Source organism: Urocitellus parryii, chromosome 2 (assembly GCF_045843805.1).
Source record: "Urocitellus parryii isolate mUroPar1 chromosome 2, mUroPar1.hap1, whole genome shotgun sequence".
NCBI lineage: Eukaryota > Metazoa > Chordata > Mammalia > Rodentia > Sciuridae > Urocitellus > Urocitellus parryii.
Genome location: NC_135532.1, coordinates 181,914,710 through 181,927,590, shown reverse-complemented (window position 1 = coordinate 181,927,590; position 12,881 = coordinate 181,914,710). Strand labels below are relative to the sequence as shown.

At 42.6% G+C, this 12,881-nt stretch overlaps 1 protein-coding gene across 1 annotated transcript in view; it reads left to right on the top strand.

Moving 5' to 3' along the window:
- Lpp (LIM domain containing preferred translocation partner in lipoma) overlaps nucleotides 1–12,881 on the top strand; it is a 633,514-nt gene that overhangs the window by 102,764 nt on the left and 517,869 nt on the right. The window lies entirely within an intron of this gene.

Below are 12,881 nucleotides of genomic sequence, written 5' to 3'. Positions count from 1 at the left end.
GGGCTTGCATGTATTGATGGCAGCTTGTGTCCCTAGCTTGTGCACAGTGAGTGACTGGAAAGTCACTTCTCTGAGGAAGCCATGGTAGTGTAGCAGCACCCATGAGTCCCCTTCCTGCATGCTGAGGATGAAGAGCCAGCTAGTCTCTCAGGCTCTGCCTTAACTTGCTTCAGATTCCCCTTTGCTGGAAGCTGACCACAGCACAGCCATGAGTCTTGCGAAGAGAAGGAGGGAGATGAGTTCTTGTAAGCAGAGGGGTTCCTCCAGAGAGAGGGGGGCTAGGAGATCTGTGTTCCGATGGCAGCTGTGCCACATACTTGCCCTAGACTGATGGAAAAGGCTTTGTGGTTGGGGTCCTTGATTTCTGTATCTGGCCAGTGGAGGTGCTAGTGGTTCTTCAAGTCCTCTTCTAGCTCATAAAGCCTGAATTTAATGTACTTCCGGCTTGTTTTGATATCCTGAGTGATACTGAGCTAGTCAGCTTGTACAAAATTCTGATCACACAATTACCCTCTGTATAACACAAGATCTCCCCTGGTGGGTACCTGCTTACCATAATTAGAAGTAGATTTTTGAGTGTGGCATTCTGCCCCATTCCCAGCCTAGTTCTAACTTTGCCCAGTATGTGCTTCTATGTGTGGCATTCATCTTCACTTTGAATTCTCTGTGAGCCCTTTGTACTACAGAGGTACATGTGTGTGTAAGAATAGGAAACTGCACACTATGACATGGTGGAGTCTATGGGTCAGGAGTGGAACTGAAAATAAATCAGGATTCTAAACCAGGATTCGGGGGTTGTGTAGCAGACTCTACAAGTGGTTCTGGGGAGATTTAGGGACACTGAAAGCAATGTATCTTCTGCTTCAGTGAAAAACATAAATTTTAATGGTTACAAATGCTTCTTGCTATTATAAGAAAAACCACAGGAAAGACCAATCGTGTAAACAGTAATAATTTATTGACCATGACTAATCCTTTGGGGAGTAAGATAGGTGACGTAGGCTTCTGAAGGCTTTGCAGTGGACTAACCCCTTTCACACTCATTAACTCATCAGATCCTTATAACAGGCCCATGAGGGTGGCAGGCTAAGGCACATTACCCTCATTTTACTAATGAGTGGAGTGATGCTCAAATAAAGTGAAGAGACCATCCAGTGTCACATGGTGAAGAGGTGGCACAACAGAGATTGTCCAGTACTTTTATGCTTGCGTCCTGATTTTTGAAGCTACAGCTTAGCTGGTAAAGCAGGATCAAGACACACTCAGCCCTCACCCCATACACACAGCCAGAGCATGGTAGAGGGTGGTGTTTTAATGAGTTGGGAGTCATGTGGGTCATAGTATTTGATGAATCACTCCTGGTGATTAGTGGGGTGATGTTAGTTAACTTTCACAGCTGAGTTATCAACTCGTGTACCCTGATAGGTAACAGGATTGAAGATTTTTGCTTGCTGACTGCTCACACATGCATGTGTACTTTCACTTATTGAAGGCAACAAACAACTAATATGCCTTGAACATTTAATATTTGATCTGTAGAAGTGAACCATGAACTGAGGGCTGGAAAGAACTTCAAAACTTAAATAAATCCCCATCTCCCCTCTCGACCTTCAGTCTCTTTTCTGATATTCATGCAGTTAGTAAGTTCTCATCTATCACACGAGATATATTTTAGTGAAGAGTCATTGGTCCAGAGGCTGTAACGTTCAGTATTTAGAGATATTTATAGATAATTTGTGACTTCCATCAATAGTTGTTTGTAAAATCATTAAATGGCATTATGAAAACTAAACCTCTGAAATGTATATTTTCTTCTTAGAGCAAGTTTCGTGGGTTGGCACTCTGTGCATTCTTTCTCTCTCAATTATTGACTCTCATTTGCCTTAAAATTTCTCCTTCTGTGATTTAGGGCTTCGTAACTTAATTCTGGAAATTATAAATTGGGGAAGTAAGCTCATTCTGTATTCTTTCCCTTTGATTCCATTTTTGGTCCCGGAATTGTATCTACATAATTCCTTAAGTTTTGAGTCATATAGGAACATGTTCTGTGTTCCTGCACATGATTCTTAAAATCTATTTATACTTTCTTAGAACCACAAAGGGGACCACAAAGGTCTTCTCAGATAGCCCAAGACTATAAGTTTTGTGAGGTCAGGAGCTGTGTATCCTCCTCCTGTAACTCCAAACACCCAGCCCAGTGCCAGGTGGCCTCAGAAAAAGAGAGTTCAGTTGAATTGGATTTTTCATCTTGCTGCTCTTTCTGTTCCTATTCAACTCGTCCAGTCATTGGAGGAAGAATGTGGACCCATCAAGTGTGATGAGTAAGTGAATCATGGGCTTTGCTGCCCTCCACTAGGGCTTTAGCTGTGTTTAGGTTTAAGAATGCTGAGTAACTAATAAAAACCGATTCCAAAGCACTCTGCAGATAGAAAGTGCTTCATATGTAATAAATAATAACGGCCTTTCAAGATTAGGCACAGCCACAGAAAGAAGTGCCGACCTTGCAGGCTATAGGAACTTCTGAGAGAGCTTATGGTAGAGGAGTGAATATCATCACTTTGTAAAGAATACTTTTACCTCCAAGTCACCGTATTTTTCTCATTATGGGGAAATATTTACTTTCTGAATTCTCTAGGAATTAATCCTTGCATTGGTATTAGGAGTCTGACTGCAGGATCACCATGGAAAGTGACAGGCAAGCCTAGAAGAGCTTAAATTCAGTCCTTCCCAGATTCTGATGGCTTTCCCGACTACTGTGTCCTTAAAGAAATCAGTAGTGACCTCTTTTAGTTCCAGGGCACATGTTAGTTTAAGAGGTAGATGTTAGCACCTTTTCCCAAAGGACATAGTGGACTGGCCAGGGCCCTTCTGGCTTCGTATTATTGGTTTTGGAGTAGAACCTTATTTAGCTGTACAGGGTGCTTCTCCGCAGATTCTCTCTGTTTCCAGAGAGGCCTTGATTTTTTCTTCTTGGAACTTTATCAAGCAAATTGCCTGCCTTTCCTTTGTCCTGGGTTTCAGGTCATTTTGATTCAAATTTGATGAATAAATGACAGCCGGCCACCAGGAGTCACCCACTATGTTTTCACCTGCGTTATCTGCCTCGTTAAAGCAAGTAGAAGTGTACACAGAATCTTGCTATTCTCCTTGGTGACTTTAAAAGCCTTTTTCTTCTTAGTCATGAGATGCCACTCTAACTGGCCATTATTCATTCAATCAGTAAATATTTATTGGACACCTATTGTATTTCAGGTACTTTTATAGGTGCTGGTCAGTGAACAGAACAAAGTCTGCTAGAGTTAATGTTTGAAGGATTTAACAGAAGTATGGTTTTAAAAAATGATATGACAGAAGTATCTTTAAAGAGATAAACAGAACACAATAGCTTTTTCATTCAGACCTTTCTTCCTTCTCTTTTTTCCCTCTGATTAACCTGACTCAACACTGCTTTCTCTCTTGCTTTTACCAAGACACCCGTGATTTCCTCTTGTTTTCTTCTTTACTCCTATTGTGTCTGCCTGTGCTTCTTGCATGTTAATGGTGCAGATGAAGCTGCCCCTGGCCAGACCCACCTTCATACCTATGCCCTCCCTGCTCTTTTGCTCCGGGCTAGGGGTGGTACGCAGGTGCCTATGCTGTGAATCAGAGAACCCGAAGGGAAGAGTGGCTAATGGCCTGAATCCAGCACTACTGCATTATCAGGATCCATCTGAAGAAATGGATGTGACCTAAAGGCCAGGCCTGGTGACCCAAATGCCTCAGCATATTGAACTCAACGGGACTTCTGTCTTTTCTCTGAAGTCTCGTGTCTCTTTATTTGGACTGGACTTAATAGAATTTCCTTAACACTAATTAATAATAAATAAATGAATTTGATAATAGGCTTAATAGAACTTTTTCTTTACTGAGTTATTTTACCCATTTCTTAGTTTTCCTAGGTGACATGGACCATGTTAGTGCGGTTGAAATTTGTTAAATGAATGGGGGACTGGGAGAACATTTTCCTCCTCTGAAAACTAGTTTCTTATTTTGAAAAGAGGAACGAGCCACATTTGACACTGAGTCCTAGATTTCAGCGGCTCAAATGCAGAGACCTGACCTCTCTATTGACCAAGTGGTTGGATGATACTCTCCTCGGATTTCTACTAAAGCTTGAGGTTTGCAGGTGCCTGACCATCCATGGGCTATTGTGATCCACCCTAAATTAGGGCCAGTGATTACGCCTTAGCAAAAAGCAAGGCAGTGCTTGTGGCAGAAAATATTTTCTTTTTCATTCTCAGGACATAGATCTCTAACTTCGCACTTTACCTAGTGCCTTTGTTTCATGCTGGTTTCTAGCCCTTTGCCCCTCTTTAGAGCCATGCATCATTAGCATGATAATTTGCATTTATTTTCACACACATTCTGTGTCAGGCTCTACACCTGTACTTTCAATATCTCATTTCATATAATCCTTAAAGCCAGCCCATCTAGTAGCTACTAGTTATTCATATTGAATAGGTGAGTTATGGATGGATTAGAGAGGTTTAAGTAACTTCTCCAAAGTCACATAGCCTGTAAAGGCAGGATCAGGTTAGAAATGAGATCTCTCTGACAGCAGCCTTTGATTTTGTTTATGCTCTCTTCACTCCTGGTTTCTTCTCCTGCCCATCTCTGTTTACCTTATGCATGGCTGAGAACTGAGGTCCGTGTGCAGGGCTGGAGGGAGAGCTCTGTCCTCACTTCTTCCTGTGGTGGTACCTGTAGTCAGCAACCTTCCATGTGTGTCATATGCTTCTGACTCTCAGTTTCTGAAATGATTCTCAAGACCGAATTCACTGACAGGTCCCTTCTAATAGGTTCATCGTTTTTCCAGGTTTACTTGTCTAGGGACAGCTTGACATTGCTTTCATGTGCATGGTCTGGGGATGTACAGAGAGCTGTTGGATTCAAATCTCTTCTCGGTGTCTTTTTAAAATTTTTTTGCATGTCCATCATAATACAATATGTTATAACAAGATCTTAAGACTTTAGACTTTTTTGAGAATTTGGGAGCAACTTGAGAAAGGAGAGTGAGGTTGGAGAGGGGCATGGCCTTTGCTGCGTCTTCTCAGTGGACCATGGCGGAGGCCTTGTGATATATCCTGGCCCCTGTGAGCGCCTCATACTCTCCAGGGAACTGCCTCAGCCTGGAACACTTATAGTATTGGTGCTTAGCATTTTTGTATTACTTTACATTTGCAAAGTGCTTTCCAGTGATTTATGAGCTGTTCTTGTTTTTAATAGCCCCTGGAGATAAGTTGATATTCAGTCTTCCGAGAATGTAAATGCATAGAGAAGGCTCATCTCACTAGATATTATTGGATCTGGGTTCAGGGCTCTGACCTCCTGGGATAAGGTCATTTGAGGCGATTGTCTCATGTGGGTTAGAAGGAAATCAAGTGGACTTAACTTCAGTTCTCAGTCTCTAAGGCAGAGGTGAAATGATGATGGCTATTTAAGAAAATGACATAGAAGCTGTTATTTACAGAGCTGAATTCCAGTCCTGACTCTGAGGCTGCCCAGTTTTACTGACCTTGAGCAGTTGCTCACCTATGTCTCAGATTTGCCTCTGGTTAAAAAAGAGTTTTCTCCAAGGTCACTTTAGAGCCAACATCGTGTTAAATAAAATTGAATGACTTTGGACTTCTCCGGAACCCTGTGTAGCCAGTGAATTATATGACAGAGAACATGGGTATAGATCTAAACCATTAGGGAACTTGTATTAAAAGATGCTCACCTTCCTTTTTCTCTGGCTCAAGGACTAACTGACAATGATGTGCCTTCAGCTTCGTTTTAGGAAGCATACAATCTCATTCACTATAAAACTGAGATGGTGAGTAGAGTTGCTAGAGGAAAATCAGACTGGAGCCAAGACCATCAATTCTATATCTTATGGGTGTTGTAGAAAGTAATTAGCAGGCTTGATTATCTCACTGGTTCAACACACGTTTTAGGGATGTGATGTAATGCGAAGCAACATTTAGTTGTCAGATTTTAGGGCTGTATCAAATTTATTCTTGCAGGAAAAGTCTAGTTGTCCTGGCAACCTGAAATTGATTTTCTTCTTGCTCTTGTCAGCTGAAACTGGTCCCCTTTGAATCATTCCTCTAATTTAATACAGAGAACTGTATGTCCCCACCTGGTGACTGGATCGTACTTAATGACAGGTAACTCCAGCAAATGGTTTTTCTCTTCTACCTGAGCCAGAAGCTATGTTTTCTTACTACATTCACCCTGTGTTGTTTCTCTTTGTGGTTATTTTTCTGTGGAGTTAGGTGTAGAACTAAAGAGTCATTTAATTAATTAAGAGTTTAATCAGGCCTATAGAGCCGTGACGTCATTGGCAGCCAATCATGGCCTTCCATTTTCAGTTACCTCCTGGGCATGGGTGGGATTAGAATGCTCTCCAGAAGAGGGAGTCCTTTTGTGGGAATGCCTACCAGTTTTGTAACCTGGGAAGGGTGATGCAATGGCCCAGAAAACAGAGAAAGCAGAGCTGCCTGGCTGCTTTTTTTGCCTGTCAGTCATCTCTGTCCAGTGGAGCGGGTTGGTCCACAAAAGGTGGAATGGACATCACTGAGAAGTAACCGATGCATGCCCTTGACGTGTGAGGAGGTGGTGGGGGAGCCCTTCACTTTGCTGAGATGATTGCAGAGCTTGTGTGCACTGCAATGCCACGCGCACTGCATCTCAGGATTCAGAACTTCTGACGGGGAACTGCTGCCAGTAATTTTGAGGAAACCTGGAAATCAGCAGAAATGCCAGAAGTGAGGAGATGAGGAAATAGATATCAGTTATCAAAAAAACAGGTATCCGGAGTCTAGAATCTGCTGACTTCATTGTGATTCCTGGTATGGTTCTAGGATGGCTTAGTAGACAGATGATTTATGATTGGATGAAAGGAAGTAGTGTTCACCAGGAGCCAGGACAGGGTCACTTAGCCATTTCCCTTTTTGTTTGGGTTAACGAGCTGTTGGATTGAAATATCACAGACATAGTGTAGAGGGTGCAGGCTTTGGAGATGGATCATCTGGATTGAAATCCAAGGTTGTCAGTTTTGTAGCCACATGACCTTTGCTAAGTTGTTTAATTTTTGTGACTCAGCTTCCTTCTCTGGCTAATCATGGGACTCACAAAGGATTACTCCGTGGAGCCTAAATGAAATAACGTATGGGAAATGCTCAAAGCAAAAACCTGCGTATAATAAATATTTAATAAATGTTGCCATAATTATTATTAGTAGGAAGAAATTTAGTAAAGCATTTAAAAATCTTTTGCATGGTTTTGGATCAGGTGAAAACATGTAAACTGGATGGATTTATGGGCACATGAATAAACATGCACTTATTAGTAATGTGGATGAAGAAAGAGTGTGCATCTTGGTGGCAAAAAGCTCCAAAGCTGTGTTGCAAAGAGGAAGTTGCAGGGAGGGGGGAGAATTTTTGAGCATTTTGCAACTTGTTGATCCCTACCCAGTCCCCCATTATTTTTTCTCCTACGAATTAGTAGTCATCATTAATAATTTTGGTATTTGTCTACTTTTCCCCCAATACTTACATATCTATAATAGATATTTTTTGGTTAAAAAACCCTCAAAATTTATTTATTCATTTTTTTTCTTTTGTTCTTTCATAAAATATCACAACTACCAATGTTGGAACAGTTTCTCGGAGCTTCAGTACCCTGTTGACCTACATATCATTGTCCTTAGAGCCACAGACAGAGGGGTGCCTGTACTGCTTTACCCTCTTCTTACCATAGACTTAAGACTTCTCTTTCTTTTCCTTCCTTTGTTTCTTTTTATTGTTCCTCCTTCCCCTTCTTATTTATCTGCCTCCTTCACCATTGCCTCCTTTACCTTTGTCTTCTGTTCCCTTCCCATCTGGTCCCTTCCCTCCCCCTTCCTCCCTTACTGTCTACCTTTCCCCCTTTCTTCTTTTTCTTCTTCCTTCTCTTCTTCCTCCCTCCTCCTTTTTCTTCTATTCTCCTTCTCTTTTTTTTTTCCTTCATGTTTTATCTCTTGCCTTAGCTTAGTCTCAGTAACCAGGCATTTACCTGATGCTAGAGACCCTTGGAGAAGCAGGTTCTGGCCACCGACTCTTGTCTAGGAATTGTCAGGACCCCATCAAAAAACATTTATTGGGCCCCTGCTTCCTAATCTGTAACACTGGAGGTTGTGATATCATTGTTCAGCCTCACAAGGTTGTGGTGGCCTACGAGTGACCCGTGTCTTGTGTAGTTTCTTGTCCTATATGCAGGGGTGATATAGGAAGTTGGCTTGCATTTGCGTTTATCTGTCTGGACTGATGGAAGTGTAGGAGGTGCCCCTGAGAGCAGTGAGCTTAGAATTTCTGTCGTGTGACCTCTAGTGTGTTTTCTGTACTTCCAGGTGTCCCTGACCCAGGTGATGTGCTTGCTCAGAGGCCTTTGCACCTCTGACTTCAGGCAGCCTTCACACCTCCTCCCTGACTCCTTCCTGTTACCCCATGTTCATACTTCTCACCCTACGGGAGGGCCATCCTTCCTGAACAGCCCTCTCTGATAGGCAGCTTCCTTCATGCCCAGTTCAAATTCCACCTTCTCAGAAACATCAGCTTTTCCATTTGGAATGAGCTTCTCTCTCCTGTCTTGTCCCTACCATGCAGTTTGTACTTTGAGAAGCACTTTCACACACACACACACACACACACACACACACACACACACAGTGTGTGTGTTTTGATGGCTGGTGTCTGTTTCTGGGCTCTGATCAGAGGATACCTCTGAGTTTTCACAGCCTGGCTCAGTGGCTGGCCTTTCAGGCACTCTGTAACTGTTAAATTGAATTACTGAGAAGGCCTGTGCTATGGAAGGTTAAGTGCAACTAACCCAGGGAACCAGAAGGGCCTCTGGGAACTGGGCTCAAGGAGCCCAGCTTGTATGAGTAGCTCCTCTTTAATCCTATTTTTCTCTAGGCAGAAGGAGAGGGGGTGACTGCTTAAGATGCTGGTGACATTCCCAGAGAAGTTGGGTCAGAATGTGCCATCTCTTTTCCAACTCTCAAGTTCTTAGAGAATCAACCCTTGCCCTATCTGAAAAGGTTAGCGTTACAGGAAGTGGTTACGTGACGACCTCCGAATTTCTGGCTTTGATTATTGATCTTGAAGAAGACTTTGCAGTTGCCCCTGTTACAAGGAAGGCAGAGATGTTAAGGTGCTGCACTTGTGAGACTAAGTGAAGATTCAGCTTTGTTTATGATTCTGACCTTTGGGAACAGTCCAGGGTCAGCCTGTTCATATGATGTACTCCATAAATCCACTGCCCACCAGCGTTGTTGGGTTCTTAACTTGATGGCTGCTTGTGAAACACCTTTTCCTGACTTGCAGATGAATGTTGCATCCAGTGACTCATACAGATAAAAATCCTTTATATTTAAATTGTTTCAGAGAACTTAGGTAAAAAGAGGATGTGCGCAGCAGAGGAAAGAGAAAAAGCAATCCAAGGGTGCTTGGTTCCCAGTTCTAAATCTAAGAGACATGTATGACATGGAACTTTAATTTCCAGATTTGTAAAATGTAAATGCTGATAATTATTAGGGAGGGTTGTTAGGCAAATCAATTTAGCTTATTTAGGAGAAACATCTGGTAGAGGACCTGGTACTTTTCAACAACGGAGTATTCCAGCAAAGTTACAGGTACTTGCTGTGAACCCAGCTTCTATAGCGAGCTGCTTGAATTCGAATGATTTATATTACTTCAGTAAGAATGAGTTATTAAACCTCACTGAGCCCCAGTTTAAATGGCTTTAATTTGGAGTTAAGTATACTTTGCATGCCAAGGTATAAAGATTAGAGCATGTAAAGGCCCCAATGCACACCAGCACTGCTCCAAAGAGATGGCTGCTCTGAAGTCATGGGTCTGCTTACTGGGGAAGTGGACCTCGGAGGTGTTGACTGAAGTTATCCTCTATGGCCAAATTGCTTTCTTGGATCCTGGTTTCTCTTTAGAAACCAGACCCAGGGAGTAGACCCTGGTATGGAAACACTGATTTTATGAAGGTATGAGCCACAGCATGTGTAGAAAAGTGGTTGAGAGTGTTCTCACGGCCCTCAGATGAGGAAGTGTTGGAGAGAAGGCAGTGTTGTACCCAGAAATGATATGGTAGGAAAAGAAAGGCTGAGGCTGGTGATGAATTGATGAGTTAATGCTTGCCTTTGGTGGTAGTGACCAGGCCTAATCTAGGGCAGTGGTAAGTGGAGCTTGGGACAAGAAGCTGCCAGGAAGAATAGGCAAAAGAAACAGAATGAGATCCAGGAGGACCAAGGCAGAGGTGGGTGGGTTGAGTCAAAGCGTGGGATACAGTGTGTTAAATATTCTGCAAGGGGAGAAGGGTAGATGCTCTCTGTAGAAACCATCCCATTAAGTAGAATGAAGGGACGGTTGGAAGTGCATGTGTAAATGTGCATCTGTATATGTATCTGTGCATGTGTGCATGAGTGTATTGGTGACAGGGCCAAGGAGTCTGAGGACTTACCCAAGACCATATAGCTGGGAAACATCTTTCATTTGATCACATTGCTAAGTTTGGTAATGACTACAAGTGACAGAAATGGTCAGGGGGAACATGTAGAGAAAGGGCCTCAGCCCCATTTCCTGCCCTCCCAAGCAGGTAGTGAGTAGGAGTTTTGAGTTTCTCTGTTTGATAGCATCACCTCCTCTGCTTTCCCAGAAATTATTCCTCGAAGTATGACTCGAATCGTTCCTGTGTTGGGAGATGTCTCAGTTCAGAGCTGACTTTCAGCTCTGGTTGTTGACTAAAAAATGGTAATACTGGCAATTCAGAAGTGGCCCAATCAGGTGAGAAAACAAGTCTGGAAGGTCAGGGGGCCTGAGTGTGGGTTCTGGCCTTGTTTCTAGAGACCTGTGTGGAATGGGCAAGTGAGTCTACTTCTTAGTGCCTCAGTTTATTCCCTCTAACTGGAGGATCATGATTTTTATGTGATAAATTTGTTTTGACAGTGCTTTGCAAATTGCAGTGTTGGTCGTAGTATAATAAAGATAAAGGGTTTGGATTCCATTTCTACATTTGCAAAGCAGTAGGCGGGGTGGTGAATTGGTCAGCTTGTGTGAGTTGTGCACATGTTTAACATTACAGCAAGGCCAGCATCTTCTCCTTTTGTGGGTGTGTGTGTGGGTGTGTGGGTCTTAGAATGTTGTGGTTAGTGATTCTAGAATCTACTGACTGCTTGATTCTGTCCTGCCTTGTGCAAAGCACCAGAACTCCTGCCCTTGTCAGCTCTGGAAGATGCGTCACTTTAATAAGACAGATTTCCTAGTTCACTGTGTTGTCCCGGGAGGATTTTTTAATTTCTAGGGCTTTATTTTTCCATGATGATAAGAAACTCTGACTGTGTGAGCCTAGGGTTAATGGGACCAAGGCTTGTAAAGTCCCTCTGTAAGTTGTCCCGAGCTCTATGTATTTTTGGAGCATTTTTTTCCTCCCTATTGCTAGTGGCACGAGGGAACTTCTTAGGTTTTGAAAAGACCCACCAGTTCAAAAGAGGAAATGGAGTGAGGGAAGCCCATAGAGGGAAGTGACATTCCAGGGGCCTTGGAGTGAGTTGGAATCCTGAGATCTGAGCCTGTGAGAGCTGTGTCACAATATGTCCAGTTCAATGTGAGCCTGATTTCCCCGAGCCTAGAACTTTGACAGAGGAAGACAAAAATCTCCTCAGAAGGTTATCAGCTCTCTGAATCCTTGAAGGGGTGGGAGAAGTCCTTTTGGTGAGTGTGGCTGCAAGTGCAGAGGCACCACTACCTCCTGTCCTTGTTCAGTTGTAACTTGTTTCTTGGAGATATATCTATATCTATATCTATATCTATCTATCTATCTATCTATCTATCTATCTATCTATATATATATAAATATATTTGTGGTGCTAGAGATTGAACCCAGGGCTTTGTGCATGCAGGGCAAGCACTCTACTAACTGAGCTATATCCCAACCCATTATTTGGGTTTTGAATGAGTCAACATACTTGTGACCCAGAGGACCCTGTGATGTGCTGGGCCACATGCTGGAATTAGTCAGAAGGCAAAACTGCTTCTCCTGACCCTGGAATCCACTTATTCTGCCTCGATGAAAAGAATCCTCTCTGATCCTCAGTTTCCTTATTCATGGCAATTATTTTCTCTCTTACTGCTTTATGGTGTTGGTACAGAAATAAATAGAGGGAACATTTTTATTTTTGTAAGTAATATTACAGTATTTAGATTTCATGACTTCCTGTCATTTAAAATGGGCAACTGATTTTTTTGTCCCTCCCAAGTAAATGTATTGATATTTAAAAAAAAAAGCCATTTTAAGTTCCAAGGATAGTTAGCAGGTAGGTTTTGCCTGCTGTCAGAGTTCCCTAATTTCAGCCTGTACCATTTCAAATAAATATTGAAGATAATCAGTGATAGGGTGCTCGTGCAAATCAAAGCACAGGTTGAAATATCTCAGGTTCCCACCAGCCTCTCACATCTACCTTAGTTTCTAGTATTCAGTTCTTCATAGACCCTGGGGCTTAAGCCCTCCTTTTGAAATGCAACTCATGAAGACACACTTCTCTTAGCACTTAATCATTGGGCTCCAGAAGGTCACTATTTAAGAAACTGAGGTCTGGCAAGGTCATACATTGAGGAAATGGCAGAAATCAAGACTAGAAGCCAACTCTTTGGATTCTCAATTCTCTGCTCTTTCTGACACATCACTCTTCCCTCCTGTCAGGTGAAGAGAGAAGCCAGATGGTTTGACAAATGGTTCTTGTTGCTGTCAAATCTGCCTTCTCTTTCTGCTCTGACAGACAGTTCTTACCTTCCCCCAACCCCCCTCTTTTT